We start from the raw sequence: 23027 nt of genomic DNA, 5'->3' as shown, positions 1-23027 counted from the left end.
ATGCACTTTGAAATATTTGAGGTAGCAAGAAGGGGGATAGCAAGTAGTGCTCTAGATTTAAAATAGAAATGAGTCTTACATTGTTCTGCTCGAAGAGAAATCTTGCAAGCATGATCTGTCTTGTGTTTTATACGTGCAACTTCAAATAAATGCATTTAGCATTTATCACATTTGTATATGTAATTCATAGTGGGCGTTCATTGCATTGCAGGAAGTTTCCTTAAATTTTCCTTCCTTTGAATGGGCATTTTAGCACTTTGCCAATTTGGAAAGAAATCTAAGAAAATTTTCCCTACACTCCAGTTTGTTACATTAAATTTATCATGGTGTACTTCTGATATTTCAGCTATGTAGGGCTTTAGAGCAGCAGAAATAACTAACTCTGATTGACAAGCCTCTCTATGGTTGCATTGGTCTGACAAGCAGATTTTTATTGATTCATTGAGCCTTAACATGCTGGATCAATACTTAAGGACTTTCTTCTCAAATAATGATACATTCGAATGGTTTAGACAGAAGTTTTACAACTGCCTGGACTTAATAATTCACACTTCAAAGCAGGTATGTCCATCCCACAGCCCTGGGCAGCTTGTGGCCTCACAAGATAACAAATATATAAAAAATGAAATTTGTTATTTATATACATTAACTCTATTATATAGTTTATATGCAGCCCAAGACAATTCCTCTTCACTCAGTGCAACCCAGGCAAGCCAATAGGTTGGACAATCATGCTTTAAAGTAAAATGGATAGGCTTGCATTGTTGCAGAATTGCAGGTAGAGTTAAAGTTGGAGTACTGTAATGCCTGTATCTTATGTGACTTTCACAGTCGCATTCCCCACAAATTTCTTATTTCAAGCCAAGGAAATACATCATTAATTTATTTTGTTCAGTGTTGAGATTATTTTATTTTCACAAGAATTCTACAGGTAAAAATAAAAAAAGTAAATGCCTTATACAGGTAGTCCTTGACTTATAACATTTCGTGATTGTTTGAAGTTACAACAGCACTGAAAAAAGTGCCTGACCATTTTTCATACTTATAACCATTGCAGCATTCCCATGGCCATGTGATCAAAATTTGGACACTTGGCAACTGATTCATACTTATAGATGGTTGCGGTGGCCCAGGATAATGTGATCGTCTTTTGTGACCTTCTGACAAGCAAAGTCAATGGGGAAGCCATTTAACAACTGTATTATTAATTTAACAACTGCAGTGATTCCCTTAACCACTGCGGAATGAAAGGCCGTACAATGGGAGGAAACCTCAGTTAACAACTGTCTCACTTAGCAACCACTGCATTTGGATATCAAAAGTAATTTTGTTAAGAAAAGTAAGCAGAATAATTATTGAATTTAGTGTGGGATAGTTATTATAATAATATTCATCAAAGTTCATGGTATTTTAGGAAGCTGCTTGAAAAAAAAAATGTGTGAATTCAAAGGTACTCTAAATTTTTCTTTGACTGTTAGTGTCTCTGTATTTTGGGAATTGATTCTTTTAAAAGTCAAACCTGTGTCGACTAGTAATTATTCCTTTTGTCAACAGGCAATATGATGAAGGAGGTTGTGGCAACTTTACCGTATGCTGGGCTCGGCAGACTTAAATGAGAAGTACTTCAGTGTTCTAATGGGCACCACATCGCAACTTGATTCTGAAGTATTATAAGGAAGGAACCTGGCCTTACGAATTGAGGAAGCAATGTGTGCCAAAACACACATTCTGATTCTTTAAAAAATAGAGATTGCAAACATATTTACCAGTATTACCTGTCTGGAGCAGGCTTAATTTTATAAATTGAAAGCAATAAACTCCATGAGTTTTTTTTAAAGGATACTCTTTTTTCCTATGTTTTTGAGGATTATTTGCTCAATTAAAAGTTTTTGCATCCAGTAGAGAGAAAAGCTCTTCTGCAGGATCAGAAGATAACACTGGACTGTAAATTATAACTACACCCATATCTTCTAATGTTATCAGTCAAAGGATGTGTTGCAAGAAAAATACTTAGTGGTTTTGCTTTTGGATGAGACATTTTGAAATGTGTCCCTAAGAAGTTCCATTTGATGTAACACCATATGTGCAGTCACTGTATAGATCCTGCATTAAGGATACACCCTTGGTTCTAGATATTTCCATCAGCAAGTGGTCAATGTCAAACTACATGTTCTGCAGTCTTTGAGTATATCAGTCCATAAGCACTTAATCTGTTACACAGAAAGTCTTGAAGAAGGGTTGAGAAGACCTGAGCCTTTTTAGATTCTTGAATCCCAAAGCCTTCAGAATTTTAGAAGAATATGAAAAATAAAATTGCAGAGCCAGTACTTGTCCTCAATCAACTTTTTAGTTTTTTGTTAACCTTGAAAAAGTGAGGTCCAAATAGAAGTCATTGATGATGAAATGAAAAATTATAATGAATTCATTTTAAAAGGCACTCGGTGGACACTTAAAACAATGACCTCAGTAAGCTCAAAGCTTTATCTACATTCCAGGTTCAAACATGTAGACCTGATTTACTGATCAGCTTTAGAGAGGGAAAAAAGTAATGTGGTTATGCACCACATGCAGGGCAGCTTCTGTCTCTCTTAAGCTTCTTTTCTCTGAGAAGTAATGGGACAGTTCTTCAAAAGGTTGTGGCTTATGATCTCGTGGAAACGTCAGCCAAACCATTCCCCTTATGCTGTACTTGCATGGTGACCAGAGCTTTGGACTTGTCTAACAATAAAAAAAAATTGATCGTACAGTTTGACCTCCTCACTGTACCATGATAATACCTTAACCCTAACCTCCTCTGATCTGATGCTCTTTCTATTTGTTGAGATGGCAACCACAAAATCCCCAGCTCCCTTGACTATTCATGATGCTAGCAGGGAATTGTAATTCTAGCCGATTTTGAGAGCAGCCGCTTGGGAAGCGTTGCATAAAACCTACTCATTTTAGGTACCTTGCCATTACAGTAATAATAAGCAACAGCATAGCCACCCACACAGTGAAAATCGATGTTCTATTGAATTTTATTATTAAAAAATGTAGAACTTGGTACACAGCTGTATTGTCAATATCAAAGCTGAGCTTTTGAAGAGCGAGTTGTTACTTGCACATGCCCATGTTCCAGCTACCACCACCATCCATAGTGCTGTTCGTCTAATACTTCTACTGCTCTGGTTCCTCCATTTATGGCTCTTGATTTGTGCGCGTCTTTATCGAAATTCTAATTTAGTTTTTTATCACGGACAAAAAAAATGTGGGCTTTCAAACACAACTACATTATGTCTCTGTGTTCTGTAATAGGATGAAGGCTTTATTGGAGTCAACTACCACTTTTTTTAAAAAAAATAGCCACACTTGAATTGATTTTAATAGTGGTATTTTACTACATTGAAGTCTATGTATTTTCCCCTAATAGTTCAATTAAGCTCTTTCGATCTATTAAAGAAAAATAATGAATCAGTAGAGCTCAACAGACTCCTAGGAGACATTATTGAATAAATGTTTGGAGCAATGAATATTCTTAGGAGAAAGGAATACATGAATAATGTTTTAGCTGAGGAAAACATTACAAATGTGTGCCTGACTTTATACACCAGGGTGTTAAGTTCTAGGATATGATTTCTAATTGTGTTCATATTATTTAACACAAGGCATTTCTTAAGTGTAATTTGAATTTGCCAAGTTATGCTTGTGTAGTCATGCAGTTATAGTATTGTCCATCTAATGAATAATTCTTTGTGGCTAAATAGAGCATTAAGAAAAAGAAAATTAAATAAGTTTACATTTTTCAGTCTGAAGTGTCTGATGGTATTTGAAAATCAAGCTACTCCTAGTAACTATTTTCAATTATTTTTTCCCTTTATTTGTCCATTGAAAACTTGCCCATTTATAGAATAATCCAAATGTGACATAAACTTTGTCTCACTCACAAAGAGACTATAGATTCTCTGTAATATGGCATAAAATTGCATCATATAAATCAGGGGTGTCAAACTCTATTTCATTGAGGGCCACATCAGAGTTGTGGTTGACTGGGGGTGTGTGGCCAGGGTGGATGTGGCTGGGGTGGGCATTGTCAGAGTGAATGTGGCCAGCTTCCTGACTTCCTCCTCATTCCCATCTCCCTCTCATCTCCTTCCTTCCTTCCTTCCTTCCTTCCTTCCTTCCTTCCTTCGGCCGTGCTTACCGCGGCTGTGGCTTTCCCTTGCGGGGCAGGGTGGGGGCAGTCCCAGTGAAAGGGAAGCTGTAGGGGCTGCAAGGCGATGGAGACGCTGGTGGTGGGTGCGGTGCGTATCTATAATGGATGGCAGGGCTGGGGTGGCAGGGCGGTTCCTCACTGGCTCCAGAGTGGCCCCACGGATCTAAGGCTGACCACGTTCCACCTGGATGGTGGCTATCAAGTTATAGATTAGCATGAGGGCTGAGGCGCCAGTGGTCAGTTCTTTGCTATCTCAAGGGCAGCCACGTGGACCAGATCTAGCCACACTGCGGGGCAGATCCAGGCCTTGAGTTTGACACCCCTGATATAGATAGAAACCCAGATTTCCTCATAGTAAATACTGTATCTGTTATAATTAACTATTCTCTTTCACTGTTAAAATAGTGGAATCCTAATCTGTGTGATGTACAGCAGTGTTTATTAAACTATCAGGCGGTTATTGAAATCTTTAGTAAAAAGATAATCAGGAATGGACAAATTTCCCTCAAACGAACCTATTCATATTGACTAAATTTCCTATTACATGAAAGTTCAGAACGATTAGAAATAAAAAATGTTTATAAGGTTGATTAGCCAACAGCCCTGCAATTTGCCTTCTGTGATTGAGATAAAATTGAACATCAACACTGAATACAGGTAGTCTTCGACTTACAACAGTTCATTTAGTGACAGTTTAAAGTTACAATGGCACTGAAAAAGCGACTTGTGACTGTTTTGCACGCTTATGACCAGGGTTATGTGATCAAAATTCAGACACTTGGCAACTGACTCATAACAGTTGCAGTAACCTAGGGTCATGTAATCACCCTTTGTAACTTTCTGACATGCAAAGGCAATGGGGGAGCTAGATTCACAATAATCGTATTACAACTGTAGTGATTCACTTAATACCTGTGGCAAAAAATTCCTATTCACACATATCCTATTCACACATTTAAAAGACTAGGGAAACCAAGAGTTGTTGTTAGTTGCAAAGTTGTGCCTGGACAACGTTCCTCCAAGCCTTCATGTCCTCTATCCCAAGAATTGTAGAAATATGCTATTAGGGTTGCAATATAGGTAACAATCAAGGCTGGCTTAAGGCTGAATCCTTAAATCCTGAAGAAAAATATGGCCAGGGAAGAGAAACAATCCTTCTTTCTCTAGATTCTCCAGTGTCCGAAACTGAAGGCATGACTGGAGTAAGAAAGAAGTCTAAGATTCAAAAGTTCTACGTTCTCTCAGCTCTCTGCCATACTCAAAATCCATGAAACATGTAGATAGTTCATTTAGAGTGTGCTTCCTATTATAAACGATATAAGGGATTTCTTTCCATTTAGAACGGTTCTTTCTTCCTGTTTCTGTACTGCTGGTCCTTTGATAGCAGAGCATCTGGGAGTTGTTGGACTGCTCTGTCACCAGAGAATTCCAACCAGCCAATGGCACTGATCCACCAAAAGCCTTTTAAGTGGATGCCTAATGAATGAAACTTCAGTGGCATTGTTGTTCTCCTTGTGTGATTCATAGACTTGATGTTTGTTTGTTTATTTATTTATTTCTTATGCTGCCTGAAGTATTTGTGCCACTTCTTGCCATGCCTGTCCTCTAAGTCCTTGCTGTCCAGCTGGAGCTTCAAAAGAGCTCTTCCATAGGTTGAAGAGCAGTATTCTGACAAGGGTATGAGTTGAAACATTTTGTTCTCTGTGATTCAAAAATCTTCATTTCTCAGCATTTGGACAAGCCCACCTTTGTGAATAACATATGAATATTTACAAGGTTTATCCTCCTTTCTTCTCTGTCTGAAGTTTCAAAGACTAGCATTCAAAATGCTGTTACTCTCTAGGGATTTCAGACAATTGGGTGCAAGGCTTCATACATAATATCAGTTGAATGAGATAAACTGAATTGATGCCATACTTACACAATTAGAACAATATTCCATTCACATTCAAATAAGATGATGGAGGGATGAAGGGTTCTTTGATTGATAGGTTTTTTTAAAAAAAGGAATCTGGCATTATTTCAACTTGATTTGAATGAAGACAGCCAGTTAATTTGAATATCAAACATTTTATATCCACAGACACAGTGAGGCTTCAAATTACAGCTAGTATTTTCAGAAGGAAAGAAAGTTTCTAATGTACTTTTGTAATATTTAAAATGTAAAGTAAATTGCATTGGAAATCCTGCAGGGTCTTTGGTAAAAAGTTCCATTTAATTGTCCTTATTAGCACCTATTATTTGGTAGATTGGACTAAACTTTTAATAGATAGATAATCAAAACCATCCTATTTATAGGCTTGTGATTCCTCATCTTAGCATCAGAGGGTGCTCTCTTCTAACCTTAGTGTAATCTTGCCTATTTCATACCTCAGTTATATGCACATGAAGCACATTATTCTAGACAATTCTGATAGAAGAAATGAAAAGACACTTCCCTCATAGATCATTTATTTCTGCTGCTTTCCTGATATTTTAAAGCTCAGGAGATTTTTTTTCCCTATTACAATTCACTTGGCAGCTTCGTTTTCAATTTGCTTGTTTTTTTTAAAAAAAAAAAGAATGATGAGAACTTCCTTTTAATTAACACCCGGCCAATCTTTCAAAACAAAATAATAGTTTTAATCAAAAACCAATTGAATCTTCACAGAAAATTCTAAAAGAAAGATTGTTTATACTTCGGAAGATTTTTGGATTTAGCCTAGCCAATATAAAGTGGGTGTTTAAATTCATTAACTAAGAATTGAGTAGATTTTCTAGGTATTCCCTATTGACACAAGAATGGCAAATAATTCTAACTCCTTTAGAAGATCACAATGTTTTTGAACATTCAAATCCTCTGCATGCAAAGGTGATTTAAAACAGGGGTTCCAAGCCTCTTTTTAGTCTGGTGAGCATATTTTGAATTTTGTGGATTGGTTGAGACTCTTTCTTTATTAAATGAGTAGCACATGGGCAGTTCATTCTCATGATGAAATTTATCTGGAAACATGGGAGAAGGGAATGATGTAGAGGGAAGAAGAAAAGAGAGGATGGCCTTGAGGGACAGGAAGAAGAATTTACCAAGACAATATTCAGTCAAAAGATAACTGAATCCAGGATAGGAAAACAACCTGAATAAACACCTCAGACTAGACCAGGGGTCTCCAAACCCTTAAGCCCATCAAGCCCTTCATGAAGTTTCAGATTGTTCATCAACTCCATCAACACATATTATGCTATATGAACATAATTTAATAAATGCTACTTTAATTAATGACAGCCAGTTTTGTGGGATGGTTAAGGCATTGGACTGGAAATGGGGAATTCTAGTACCATGAATTCTAGTACTGCCTTAGGTATGAAAGTCTGGGTGACTTTGGCCAGTATCTCAGCCCTAGGAAATAGGCAAGGGGAAACCACTTCTGAAATTTTGCCAAGGGTATTGTGGAGACTTGTCCAAGCAATCATCAGGAGTCAACACACAGGAGTCAAAGTCATGCATACACAAATACACACTTTAACTAGTAGTAGTAGTAGTAGTAGTAGTAGTAGTAGTAGTAATAATAATAATAATAATAATAATAATAATAATAATAATAATAATAATGGCTATCTTGCTATTTGGAAATCCTGAATTTATCAGACCTGAATACCCTGATTCTATAAAAAACCACCCTACTTGGAACAGTTTATATCCTCTGACGCTACCTGAACAGTTCCTAGGTCCTTTGTTAGGACTCGAGCTGTTGAGCTACCAACCAGCCCCAAAGGTTGTGAATCTCACTAAAGATTTAATAATAATGATAATAATAATAATAATAATAATAATCATCATCATCATCATCCCTTTTTATGACCCTATAATCCCTTAATTTGGGGTAAACTGGATGGAGCTGAGCATTTATTAGCCGGATGCCCTTCCTGGCACCATGCAGAGTTCATGCCATATTTTTTTTCTTTGAGCCCTAGAAGAGAAACATCTGCTGCTACCTAGGATGAACTCTCAACCCTCCAAGTGTGCAGGAAAACTATATTTTTCAATATAGAAGGAATAAAAATAAGGAAATGAAAGGGCCATATCTTTCCTTCTTTAAACTAAATAGATGGAAACCTAGGACCAGCAATGCCATGAGGACAGGACTTTGTGTCAAAAATCCATGTCAAAAATCCAGGCAACGGAATAAGCAAGTCTTCCAAAGACAGAATGACTGGTGTACCACCTATTGAAGTAAGTGAAGCCATCCCGTTCATTATGCAGCAAGTGAGGGCGGGGTGAAACCACACTGTCCAGACCTCAAAACTTTGCCAATTTGTAGAACCTCTTTACCTTGTTATTAGCTGCAATATTTCCTTTTTCTGTTTTCATATCCTTTGTGCTCATGTCACTTAAGGACACAGTCACTTAAGGGCGTATTTATCTAATTAATTTGCAAAAAAATATGGATGCCCAATTTATACGCGTTACCCTGGAAGGCTCACAAAGCAACAGCTGCCATGGTTCAGAGGACTCTAAGGATAAGAAATGAAAGCTAACTATTAGTCAAGGAGAAGAGCTTTCATGAAATAGCGAGTCCGTTCCCAGTTTCTGACTCTTACATTGGTGGGTTTCAATGTTCTCTACCATGTCTGAATGTTTGGATACAGCTGAACTTGGGAATAAATAGTTTAATGCTTTTAAGAGAATTCTATTAGTGTTAACTGTGTACACTTTGACGTCATCATCATTTTAGCCATTGTCTATCCACTGCAGGATAAAGGAATCTTCTGTGTGTTTCCAATACAGTCCTGAGCTTTCTTTAGCCAATTGTTTGTACTAGTAGCGAGTGGTGGGATTCAAATGTTTTTACTATTGATTCTGTGGGTGTGGCTTGGTGGGCGTGGCAGGGGAAGAATACTGTAAAATCTCCATTCTCTCCCCTCTCCAGGGGAAGGTTACTGCAAAATCCCATTATCTCCCCACCCCATTAACCTGCTTTCCAGCTCTGTTCTCCTGTGCAGGGCAACAAAAGAAGACCCAGCCAATCAGCTGGGACTCGGGAGGCAGAGAATAGATGGGGACGGGGCCAGTCAGAAGTGGTATTTGCCGATTCTCTGAACTACTCAACATTTCTGCTACCAGTTCTCCAGAACTGGTCAGAACGTGCTGAATACCACCTCTGCTACCAGCACATTTTCCTTTCTTCCATTGACAGCATTTTGCATTTTCTGTTGACAGTATTTTGCAATGAACAAGCAAAAGTCGCCATGTGCTGTATTGTTAATTTCTATCTGTAGTTGCTTTATAAAGGTTCCAATGAGCCTATGGACACTTGACTTTTTTTAGAAGCTAATTGCCTTTTGTGTCAAAATTCTTGCAACATATATTTTGGCAGGTGAACATATCCTGTAACCTTTCTACAAAAATGACTGCTGTGAAAATGATTTGGCACCATTCACATATTACAGGATTTTTTTTTCCAAGTTGGCAACTTCAGGTGAATGGGTTACAAATCCCATTATCCACAGACAATAAACATAATGTTTGTGCTCTTTGGGAATGGTGAGAAAGGTTGCCAGGTGCAGGAAGACCGCCAAGCACAGATGTTTCAGTGTTGAAAAAGATGATGCACGAAGGGGCCACCAGATCAATTATAGACAAGGCCATAGCAAATGAACCCACCAGGCCCTCGTGATTGTTTTTAATATGACAATCCTTTATGTTTGTATGGTGGTTATAATGACTAACAGCTTGGACTCCCAGACAGGGCTAGGGAACATTTGTCATCATAAAATCTCACATCTATGTTCATGAGGACTTTCTTACGCTGTCTCATTAATTTCAATGGCCTTGTGGAGACTGAGTCATGTTCTCAGAACAAAAAATGTTCCATGTGTCATCAGCTATCATGGATTCAGCCTCCACTCTCAGGATTTAGAAAGTGGCCTTTCTTTCTTTCTTTCTTTCTTTCTTTCTTTCTTTCTTTCTTTCTTTCCTTCCTTCCTTCCTTCCTTCCTTCCTTCCTTCCTTCCTTTCTTCCTTTCTTCCTTTCTTTCTTTCTTTCTTTCTTTCTTTCTTTCCTTCCTTCCATCCTTCATTCTTTCCTTTCCTTTCCTTCCTCCTTCCTTCCTTCCTTCCTTCTTTCTTTCTCTTTCTTTCTTTCTTTCTTTCTTTCTTTCTTTCTTTCTTTCTTTCTTTCTTTCTTTCTTTCTTTCTTCTCTCTCTCTCTCTCTCTCTCTCTCTCTCCTCCCTCCCTCCCTCCTCCCTTCCTTCTCTCTCTCCCTCCCTCCTTTCTTGTTTTCTTTCCATTGTTCATTTAGTCTGTGTTAATTTTATTTCATGTCTTTATAGATTATATTTTTTAGAAAAAAATACCTTAACTGTCATCAAGTCTTGCTGGAGAGTAGAAAGCAGGGATATGAATCTATTATATACAAATAAATGAATGCTTCTGAAAATAGAAAGGTTAGCATTCTAGCTTCATAAAGGATTGCTCTTCTTTTAAAAACTGCACTTAATGTGTCAAGCTTGTCATAAATTCAATCCAGGTTTCATCAACACTGCAGCCAATTCAGCAGCATCAAGAAGGAGAAAAAGCAGTGATAACCCCAGACAATCCAGAAAGGGTTTCCAGTTAGGAGTTCTAAAACATGCTAGTCCCAGACAGATGCAGAATGCCTGCATTGCTTCCTTCTGATCTTCCTGGTCCCCTTCTCCATTTGAGGAGGGCTCTGAAGAGAAGCTCAGAACAATGCAAAATAGTCCTAGCATTTCTGCGGGCAACAACCTACTAAAGAAAGATATTGGGTTTGATTCCTTAGAATATCCAAATCAAGTTTTCCTATCCTTAGGCAATGAGTAAATTGCCTCGAGCAAGTGATCTTAGGTATAATGGAACTAATGGCTGTTATTAGTTGATATTAGGTGGGTATAAAATACCATTACCAAATATAGATACCCAAATACTTTGCCAATGGTTTGTCATATGACTAGGTAAGTGGAACCATAATTTAGTAGTCTGCTTAAGCCACAAAATATCTTAAGCCAATTTGATTTTGCTCCACGTAAAGCCTTTATTATGGGTGATATGACAATAGCCTGAACTAGAATTTATGAAGGTCATCGTTAGTCCATGTAAAATATTTGGAAACAGCAAGGCTAACTGACCCATTTTTAATTTGTTTTCTGTGGTTCTTCTTTTTCTTTGTCATATATAGCTCTAGTTTTAAGGCTGTGTTGTCACCAAGTTTCATGCACCTGATAAAATTTATCGTCACTTTTACTGTTACTTCTTGCTGTACTTTTTTTGTACAGATTTAGAAGGCTGGCTAAAAAATGAGAACATAGCCATGTCTCCGATTCTCATCACATTGTGGGCACTGAACATTATGCAAATGTTCGTGAAACTCTGGCTATGAATCACACTTGGAATGTGTTCATTTGTTAAATTCATTTGGCATTGTGAGGTGATCTATCTTCAATTTGGGAAACAAATTTTGATTTTACAATAACAGAAAAATAAATAAATCAAGATTCATTTCAATCCATAACTCATATATATCTATATCTCTCTATATATATACAGGTCTTGGCGTGTTTGGGTCTTTTCCCGTGTAAGATTGAGGGTATCTTGGCAACCTCGTTGAAACATTGCCAAGATACACTCAGTCTTACACGGGAAAAGACCAGAACACGCCAAGACCTGCATACCTGTACCTGTGAAAATCTACGAAAACAAATATGTATGTATGTATGTATATGTATATGTATATGTATATGCATATGCATATATATATGTGTGTGTGTGTGTGTGTGTGTGTGTGTGTATATATATATATAATATATGCAACTATGTATAATTATAACTATATAACTATATCTCTATAACTCTATTATATGACCTATTTGACTATACAATTCAATATTCAAGTGTATTGTGAAAATGTGTTTTAATGGTTAATAGATAGGATCTGACCGGGATTAATGGTTTAGTGGTTGAGGTATTGGAACTGAATGAGGAAACTTGCATTCAAATCCATTCACAGCCACAGACACTCACTTGCAATCTAACCTAGGATTGATATTGTTAGCAAAAACAAGAGTAGGAGTGGTAAGTATGCTGTCTTGACCTTCTGAAAGATTAATATAAATATAACCCATTAATAAATAAACTATAGGGTGATGCTGAGAGACCCTTACTTTTAGTACATTCTGTTTCACTTTCTGAGTAAAAACATATAGTGAATGTATAGGAATTGTTCCTTTTATGCACTTGAGCAAGTATATTTTCAAGTACAGTATATTGACATATTGCAGTAAATAAAAAGCCTTTGCACGCACCAGGAGTTCACACACAAACTGAAGGATAAGACATGGCATCTAAATCTTGTCATTCAGAAAAATCATTAAAGAGATCTTGGAGGAATTATGGTAGAGGGGTTGAAGTTGCTGCAGGTGCTGCCAACTTCAATATTGCAATAGCATTGAGAAGATTGTGAGATGTAATATGCAGGGCTGCCTGTAGCATGATACAGTTTTGGAAGCATCTGAATGACAGGTGATAGGAAAAGAGAGTGGGAGTTAATCTTTACTAGCCCACCTATACAGTCCAATATGCTTCATTGGAAAGAAAATCACCTCTGGAATCAGTGAAATCTCTCCTGATGCAAATAGCAGCTGATTGGGTAACTGTTAACTGTTACCCATAATATTAGACTGCTATTTTTTTTTAAGTCTCTTCAATTGCTTCTACAATTACAGAGAACTGTTCTAGCTGGCAATACAAGAAAATACGTGTGTGCGTGAAAGGGAGAGACTATCAAGTCCTTGATTTACAACAGTTCTTTTAGTGACTGTTCAAAGTTCAAACTTAGCAACAGAAATGTTGGGGTCAATTTGAGTTGTAAGTTGAGGACTACCTGTAATCATATGAGGAATCAGCCATCAAATTTTCCCCACATATTAGCTTAAATTTGTTTTGGTTAAGACAAGAGGATATTGTCTCAAAGCATTAACCAATGAGCTAATTTGATTCACTCTTTTATTATCCTTTATTCTGAAAGATACTTTTGTATTTAAAAAAAACATTTCATATATTCTCTATTTATAAGCTAAATAAATAAGTAAATCTTCAGCCAATTTTAAAATACCAGCTTATATTAATGAACCTGTTTAATTTGTACCTTTTGTTCTTTTCTTATACATTTCCAAAATGTGTACATTTGTGGTGTGGTGAATGTTCATAAAGAAATATGGGCTATTTATATTATCCCTCAGTATTTCTACTCATCCTTGTCAGCCTGTTTTATTGAGTTGTAGTAGGGTGTCTTAAAGAGACTTTGAATAATTTCCTGTCCTTGTGCTTTTACTGCACTAATGATCTTATACAAATTCATATTATCAGTGACTTACATGTTTAAGGGCCACTAATGGGATGCTGGCTAAGTGGGAATAATCATGTGAGAAAAGAAAATATAGTAATGAGATTTTGTTCAAAGAACCCCAATGGAGTTCCAGCAAACTTGTCAACATCAGTTCAAAGAGAGCAGCTGCCACAGGAGTAGAGTGGCTGGCTACAAGTCTTGTTTGTAAGCTTCCTAGAGACATTTATTGGTCATTATGGAAATTCAGACACTAGAAAGAACAACAATTGATTTTATGTAATTCCTAGTAAATACATTTACAGTATGATGAAAGCCAGTTTGCTGTAGTGATGAAGGTATCAGGCTAGAAACTGGGACACCGTGAGTTCTAGTTCTGCCTGAGGCACAAAACCAATTGGGTGGTCTTAGGCCGTCTCTCTCTCTCTCTCTCTCTCTCTCTCTCTGTGTGTGTGTGTGTGTGTGTGTGTGTCTGTCTCTCTGTGCTTCTCTCTGTCTCTCTCTCTGTCTCTCCCTCCCTCTCTCTCTCTTTTTCTTTTTGCCAGGACTAGTGAACAACATTGACTCAAAGGCAAAAAATAATAATATTTAGGATTGCAATCTAATTCGGGGAAAGTTTAAATAGCCAATAGGTTCTGTTTATTTTATTTATTCCAGGTCTGACATTATGGGTGAATCATGGTTCTGGAAATGGATCACCATAAAATGATAGATAGCAAGAGAACCCCACACAAATCCCATCTCAATCCAAAGACTCTCTGTGGTTTCCATAATTCGAAATGTTAATTAAAACATCCGTAATACGTTTAGCACAACTCATTTATTTCATTTTATAGTCTCTATTTAAAATGATGTGTATACTGTACAATTGCAGATCAAAATGGTGAAGGTTTTTGAGCTTTATTCTCTAGCATGAATATTATGCATCGTATCATGGGCAAAGTACCTGAAGATAATTTTCAACGGGAGGCATATAGGGAGGCATGTTCAGACCCAATCAAGTTCTAAAAGCATATATTGTAAGGGGGAATAGGGTTAAAAAGGGTGTATACATGGTTCATATTTGATATGCCATTCATGTCTTTTGAATTAAGATAGTCATATTAAAATTTCATATAGTCCATAAACTGTCTGAAATAATTACAAATGAGAACTTTCGCACCCTATTAGGCCATAATTTTATTTTTGTTCTTTTCTCCTAGTAACAGTCTGGAAAAGCCTATGTAGTTTCCTAAACATTTTTTGAAAGTGGTTTCTTTCTAGGATTGAGAAAGACGGACAGTCCCAAAGTCATACAGTTGGCTTCATACCTAAGGCAGGACCATAACTCAGTCTTCTGGTTTTGAATCTAGTGCTTTTAACCCATACATACACCAAAATGGTGCTTATCAGTTAATATACTGTACCTTTAACAGACAGTTGAGATATTAAGTGAATGGTTTGGAGCTCAAACCAGAAAAGGAGGGGTGAACTTATATTTCAAAGATAGATTCCAACCTGCCTTTAAAGTAGATATAAAAGGTTCACAAATGGTTAATGAGAAGCTGTTCTCATTTCTCTCTTTAAAATGCATTGTAAAAATGTGCAGGCAACTATGTGTGAAATTGCACCCCCCCCCCCCAATGTGCTGACACATCTGTGTTTGGTAACACAGCTTAGATATGTGATGGTTTTAGAAAAGCGGTACATTAAACTACTAATGCATCCCTTGATTGTTTTTCTTGTCCATGTATCTTGCTCTTGCCCCTGAAATATTTAAATACTGCTTTCCTGGTATTTCATGCTGGGGATTTGGATCATTTTTAAGGAGATTGTGTGTATGAGAAAAAGAAGAGAAAAGCATTTAAACTTCTTTGCAAGGAAATGAGCTGTATCTTTTGAAAGAGACGCGTTGCAAAGAGGGAATGCATTTATATGACCTGGACCTTTCCCCCCCACCCTCAGTTTAAACTTTTTTAACCAGAAAGTTTTCTCATGAGTACAAATCTATTTGCACTTCATTGGAGATCATATGTTACAGTTGGTTTCAATTTATACTACACATTAAATTGAAGAGAAGCAAATCTTCTGTTGGGCTGCAACCCCATTAGCCTCAATAAATCTAGGCTGTTGAAAGAAATTTGGGGAGTTAAAATCCAAACCATATGGAGGGCACCATGTGGTCTGCCCTAACCAGGCTCTGACATAATTTGAAGCAAGCCTTGGGCTTGCAGGTAGCTGAGAGTGGGATTTGGGGATTTTTACTCTGCTGACAGTCAATTTTTTGTTAGTAGAACTAACAGATTTGGAAGAGTTCTAATTACTAATGATGTCTGATTTCAGCAAAACAGCTTTTGAAACCATAATTTTGAACTTTACACGTTTGAAGTATTGGATTTATTGGATTATCATTCAGGAGTTCTGACAAATGGCAGCTTATCAAAAAAAATCTTGGCTAAAGTAAATCCTGTTTTGCATGGTGATCATTTAAAAGAGCTTCAGACTGCAGTAATCCACAATTCTATCACTTAAGTGTTCCATTCCTAGTCTGTGTAATTTATTGAAGAACTTATAGCAAAAAGCAAGATCATTTTTTTTTTGGTTAGGAAACAGTTACTGAAAGAGATTGTGAAGACATTCTTCATTTGCTGAGCTAAAATGCAAATCTGATGTCTAGACTCTAGACTTATTTTGTGTCGTCTCTGCCCAACCCCTTCTATCACATTCAAGTCTTGTTTTCCCTTTGTAAAATGTAAAGGATTTGACTAGGCTTGGAAGTAAGCATTACTAATTAAACTGTGTCCTACATAAAATTCGGTAACATTGATGGGGAAACATACAGGGCAGCTACAGTATCTCTTAGAGTAGTTATCTTTCCAAGAATTACTTAATGGAGGAGAAAGCAGTAGTGAATTTTGAGGGGTTTTCTTTGACAAATTCCATCAGCAGTATGATTTAGAAATAAATATCAAACATACAGTTCAATTTTGGAAGGTTTCATTCTCCACTCCATTACACCCATTTTTATGCAGATACAGCTACATGTATTCACAACTAAAGAAAACATGGAAAGACTGGAAAACTAAATTATGCTGCTTAGTTAAATTAGTTAATTTTTTGGTTAATTTTCCTGATGGTTCCACTCTTCCCAGCTGCTGAAGAACAGAGAAGACAAAAGGTCCAAAAGGTTAACTTTACTTCCTTTTATCTGCAGTCATGGACTTACTCCCACAAAATATATAGCTTTCACAAGCTTAGGAACTTTTAAAAGAGAGAAAACCAACATGCATAGGGAAATCAGTGGCTAGAAGTCATGATAGTTATCCACTTTTCCAGGATGCCTCTGACTATGATCAGGGGTGGGATTCAAAATTTTAAACAACTGGTTCTGTGGGCATGGCTTAGTTGGTGGGTGTGGCTTGGTGGTCATGTGAGTGGCTGGGTGTGGCCAACTCAATATCACTCACATCGTGGCACGCATCTCCTCGCCTGGCCTCTCATGACTGTGGGGATACTGCAACAGTCATAAGTGTGAAAAATGGTCATAAGTCACTTTTTCAGTGCCACTGTAACTTTGAATGGTCACTCTACACCAGCAAAGGAGGGGAAAAAAACTGCAGAGACGTTCCTGAGACAGGAAGTCTACTCCTGCCAAGAATGTAATAAGGTTAATGGAGAGGCAGTTTCTGTAAGCAACACCAGAATGTTTCCTTCCTGCCTCCCTTACAGGATTAGGCCAGTAATTTCTTCTAACAACCGGTTCTCCGAACTGCTTAGAATATTGACAACCGGTTCTAGCGAATAGGTGCGAACTGGTAGAATCCCACCCCAACTATGACCCTGCAGAATGTCCCTAGTGGTTAGTGCTAGATTTCCTTCTTGTGAATTTTCCTTTGGTTGACATCTGTCTTCTCTGACAATTAGAATGCCATTTCAGTTTTGCTTTGATTCAGCTAGAGCAGGAGTGTCCCACTGGTGGCCCACTGGCCGGATGCATCATGTGCAGGACATGCCCATCCCAGCTCTACGAAGTCAAAAAATGTCATGATATGTCATGTGACATCAACATGACACAGTGAGTTTGACACCCGTGATCTAGAGTGTTATACTTTTATGAAGCTTTTTACTATTGTAGACATTTCTATTCACTGTACAGATTTCTATCAGGCATCAGGTAACGGCATATTGTATTTGTACAGCATGGTTAATCTAAACAAAATTTACTTAGTTAACCCAATTCTTTGAATTTTCAAGGGACTGGTTTATGAAACATAAGCGAAGTACATTTGGCTACTTTGGGGCTCAGTGTGTATTGTATGAGCACAATTGTAGTACATAAAAAAATGAGAAGCAAAATTAGCAGAATTAGTCTGTAATCCTATGTATTTATTTGGGACAAAGTATCACCAATATGTTGTACCATAATTAATTATTCTGTTAACATTTATTGTGGTTGCATTCACACTATGTGCACTAATACTAAATATGTATTGGTTTCAATTTACCATAATGGGTGAGACTATCCATTGTGGCTTACTTAAACTTAGCTTATAACTTAGAGCAGAGGTGTCAAGCTTGCAGCCTGCGGGCCAGATGCATCCACCCACTCCTGGTTTAGCAAAGGGGGAAAAAGTTGTGATACATCATATGATGACGTGACACTGTGAGTTTGACACCCCTGACCTAGAGCACTGAATGATTCTAATCAATTAAGTAATTTGGGTTAAGCAAATTATGATTAGTACAATGTAAACATTCAGTGTGTATGCACACTTCTGATTTTGCATTAAATCATTCCTTATTTAAAAAAACTATAATTTATTTAATAAATAAATAAATATAAGTATGTAAATGAATAAGGTTGGCTTTTAAGACCAACAATATGATTTGTGTGATGTACAAACAAGAATTTTTTGGGGGAGAGTCCCTAAGAATAGCTTTACCCACAAGTCCAGCTATGGTGTCTCAGGGTAGTGGTGTTCCTGGGAAGGATGTGCAAAGAACGCTAGAACTGTCTGTCCAATAGTGTATTCTTGCACCAGAATCACCCAAGAGGGTGGTTGAGGTTATATCCTCAAATTTGTATGCTAAAGGATGTCAGTGGGCAGATAGTAACCAATTCAAAGAAAGTCAAACATAGATGAATGAAATATACTGAAATTTTAGATGCTAGAGAGATCAAAGATTTAATTAAATTATCACTCTGGTCATTATCAAGTCATACGTCTACAGCTATTGATGACATATCTACAGAAAGATGTCAAGCAACAGACGAGGAATCAGTAAAAGTTCTAACTGTTAGAAAAAGAAAATAATTATGCATTTAGAATTTGGGTTTACACAATACATTAAATCAAAATGTGATTTCTTTGTGATTTAGCCTGTTGATGACCTTGGGAAGTGTGGCTTGTAAACCATGATTAAACAAATTAAGGCTTAGCTTGCATAAGCCCCACTGGAAACTCTAGCATTGTGAAGGGTCATTGGATTTTTATATTTTGTCATTTGACTAAACAAACCTGTAATAACAACAACCTTAACAGAGTGGAAAATAACTTCAGCATTCACATCAAAGGCTATGCATTTGATAAAAAAGACTGAAGTCTGCCCAGCCATTGCCCAAATGCTTTCGGTTAAGCAAATACCCTAAAAGCAATTTGGAAAGGTGCCACTTTGTAGGCAATGTGCCTTCTGTAGTCTAAGTAAGTGCCAGTTCAATGAGTGACATTTCAGAAATGTGTCAGGAGTGGGGGACATTATCGCCCATTATCTGTCTTCATTTTTCTATTCAGGAAGTCTTTCCCTCAGCAAACAGGGCAGCCAGAAAGGCTATGCGAAAAAGACAGGATGACAAAGAGACTATTTGCAATATGAGGCATTTCAAGGCAAGAGAATCCTTCCGACCACCCTTAGCTCATGCTTATCGTTTCCTAGAAAGCAGTGCTTTTGGGGCTTGCCAGACTAAACCTGGCATCCAGAATTTAACTCCAGGTTATATGTGCCAGGAAGACCATCTTGGATTGGTTATAGGAAATAATTGAATGTAACTGTAATTGAAATTTAGAGGAACAACTCTTAATTTTTAAAACGGTCACAGTAAATAAATAGCTTTGTTAAAAAAAAAACTTATTTAAGTAAGTATTTTGATTTGATACAAATATATTTGACCCCTACCAGCAAGGGGGGCTGACCAAAATCGTTCTAAGTGTGTTTTTTTCTCGGTCCTTTGAGGGATTATAGGGAGAATAATAGAATCTTAAAATTTTCTCTGCCCCAATTTATACAAAACAATATCAAGAGGGGTTATTTTAAGTTTCTTTTTCATACTTTCTTCTGCCTCAGGAGCTGAGTAATCTTTTCTGAAAGTGCCCCCTTCATGCTTGGTTCAATCCTTCCCCATTCCCTAGGTCAGATTTACATTCCTTTGCATTTATTTTATCATGCAGTTATTAAACAATGCAGAATGACCTGGCTCACACATACATCTATAAACTGCAGTTGGATTGGGTTCATATATTGAGGTAAAACCCCAAAGCACGACATTATGGCTCAATACAGCAATTTTCATTAAACCATTTCAACCATCCATGGTCTTTTCATATTGGTCCAATCCATCATGTTATTTGGCCTTTTAAAACAGGTTCAAGATGGGACTGGTAATTACCAGAATTAAATGTTGATCATTTTTTTGATAAATCCTAATATGGTGTATTTTTTGAATTAGCATGAGGAATAATCAAACCAAATCCAAAAATAAATTGCTTAATGGACTATGACATTGGCTTTGATCCAGTGAATTTTTACACTTTACTTGCCTAATTGTCCATGCATGAATTTAGAAATATTTTTGCTGCTGTATTTTTAAACCATAATACAGGGAAAGTGCAAGTTTGATTATAAGTCACTGAACATCAAATTTTGCATATTTACAAACAGATTAGATTTTTAATGTGCTATCAAGTAGCTTCTCAGCAGTTTACAAAATATATAAACATAAAATATCCAGAATATAAACATTCAACAGTTTAAGTTATAGAAATAATTATCCAATTAGATTTTCTTATAGATTCTATGCAGATGTGTCTTCCTTTTTTTCTAAATATTCTTTTTCTGAGAAGTTTTTTACAGTATTATGTATTAGGGTATAAAATGAGAGATACATGCTCCAGCTACAGCCTAGGATCTTATCATGCTACTTTAGCAACATGGGAGGAAATGATGGTACTAAAGTGTCTCCTTTCCTGTTGAAAACTAAATATTGGACATCAACAAGTGGCTGAGAAGCAAATTTATTTTGTAAATAGGTTTATTAAAATGGTACATTGAAAATTAGACAGAATGCAAGTTTTTGTTTTCATAAAGGTCATACAGTAAAATTCATAGTCTGAATAATTTAAGTATATCTGCACATAAATGATTTCATTCTAGTTGGATTAATTTTCTTAATTTTTTAAAACTATATGGAGTGGAATTCCAATTTAGAACTGTGGTAATAAAACTGCTACTGAATAATACCAGAATATTAATACTGTGAGGTTGCCTGGCTCAAATCACATTTTAAAATGATTTCCCATTATTTAACTGCAAAGCAACCTGCAACACATACTCTCTGAATTATAAGCCATCTGGATGCAAGTATCTGTTTTATAAAACTTTAATTTGCTGCAAAAAACACATCTCACTGCTAGATATTTGATTACATAGTAATGCAGACTAGTTCTTCCTAGATGAACCCTAGAATATATCCCTGATAGTGATATATCTCTTCTGAGAAGTATAGTTCTGGCATAAAGAGATGTGGTTTTATGAAATGACTTTTTAACAATTACATTTTAAAGACTTTTCAAATGGCATAACTATTTCTGTTATTAAAAATCTAATGGGTGATGGTTTAGAAGCTCAGATCTAGAGACTGCTGAATTTCTCTATACAAATAAAGGATAAGATACTCAGCCTTTCAGTGTACTTCTCTAAAATAAAACACTCCAATTAGCACTGATTCAGGTATCTATAAACTAGAGTGAACGCTACTAAACATAAACATTCAAAACTATGATATGGATTAATAAGTAGTCTACCATATCAGCCTCAACGGAATACCCAGAGTTCTAGGGTACCCTCCAAAATCAAATCAAATCAAATAAAAATGATTTATTTCTTTTTAATCCTCACAAGATACCCAAGCCTCACTTGCATGTTATGTGAATTCAGCCCATAGAGTTAGTTTAGGATTCAACAAATTACATCAGCTTAGGCAAATGAGTTTAGTAAACCATGTTTAGTGTGTTACATATACAGTGTGAGAATTAGGTCAATTGTCTTTTTGCACTAAAAATAAATTATTAGCTAATTTTTGTAGCTACTTTTCATGTAACATAAAATAATATGCACTATTGTGCATTGTGGTTAGCAATTTAATATAGCAAACAAGTTATTTCCTTTTTGGCCATGTGAACAATTATTAATCGTGAAATGTTTTAGTGTAGGGAATTCTGACATTTTGTTTTGTTTTGTTAGGGAACAAAAAAACTTGAGCTTCGACACTCTTATGGTAAATTTATTATCAAATTTATTTGGCCATCCATCACACAGAAAGTGTATCTGGGCAGTGTACAACAATCCAATATAACAGTAAATAAGTAAAACAATCAATACTTAAAATCAAATTATAAGAAAATACCATAAGAAAACTAAACAAAATATTTATCCAGCAAGAACAAGAAATGACTAGGGTAAAGATTCCCACTAAGAGATATACAGTATCTTCTAAAATAATCCAATCATTGGTATGCAAAATTAAAAGAGTTTATAATAAGTTATATATCACTTATAAGTTACCTAGATAACCCTAGAATAATATAAGTTACTAGGGGGGAATCCTGCCTAAATCACCTCCAAATAAAATTAAATCCAATGCGATCCAATGGATAAACTTTAAAATTACAGTTTTGCCACGAAAATGTGAGGTAGCCAAAACTATAAGCAGACTAAGAAGAAAATATGAACTAAAGACTATATCTGAACCATTGAGGAAGCCAGAATTCAGGAAAAACCAACAATGAAGTCAAATCGGAGCCTAGGAAAATCACATTAAATAATAAAACTCAAATCAAGCATGAAACTCGATTATATTCTTTTGTGTCCAGATGCACGTGCCCATCTTCAGAGATAAAAATCAGAACTCTTTCCAGAAAAGGCTACTGCTTATAATTCAGTGATTCACTATAGAGATCTACTCCATTCTTATAATTATCCATGTATAATTCTAGAGAATAGCAACTTACAAAAATATTTACAAAAAGTAATCTTGTAAGACTGTGGAACAGCAGTTTAGTGGCAAGAAAAAATGGCAGTGTAAAAGACAGGGGAGGCAGAATCTCATCTCGAATGATAGCCAGAGATATTTTTGATAAAAGCTTAACTGAAATTTGATCTCATAGTCACATAGTGGTTACACTGAAAGCCAAAATATTTCAAAGGAGAGACAGTCTTGCCCTCAACACTACACAGTGGCGGG

The 23027-nt window shown here is 36.4% G+C and overlaps 1 protein-coding gene across 3 annotated transcripts in view; it reads left to right on the top strand.

Annotated features, from left to right (window-relative positions):
- The window catches only part of SCAF8 (SR-related CTD associated factor 8), a 160305-nt gene that overhangs the window by 71885 nt on the left and 65393 nt on the right, over positions 1–23027 (top strand). For 2 of the 3 annotated variants that reach the window (XM_026705034.2, XM_087939230.1), the window contains exon 21: positions 1555–3780. The exons of the other annotated variant lie outside the window; for it this stretch is intronic. The gene's annotated coding sequence lies outside the window, so the exon portion shown is untranslated. Of the gene's footprint in view, positions 1–1554; positions 3781–23027 lie in introns of those variants that run through there. 3 annotated transcript variants of the gene reach the window in all.

Source organism: Pseudonaja textilis, chromosome 1, assembly GCF_049901715.1.
Source record: "Pseudonaja textilis isolate UNSWEBS1 chromosome 1, rPseTex1.2, whole genome shotgun sequence".
Classification (NCBI taxonomy): Eukaryota; Metazoa; Chordata; class Lepidosauria; order Squamata; family Elapidae; genus Pseudonaja; species Pseudonaja textilis.
Note: the sequence above shows the minus strand (reverse complement) of the source record. Positions and strands in the feature narration are given on the sequence as shown.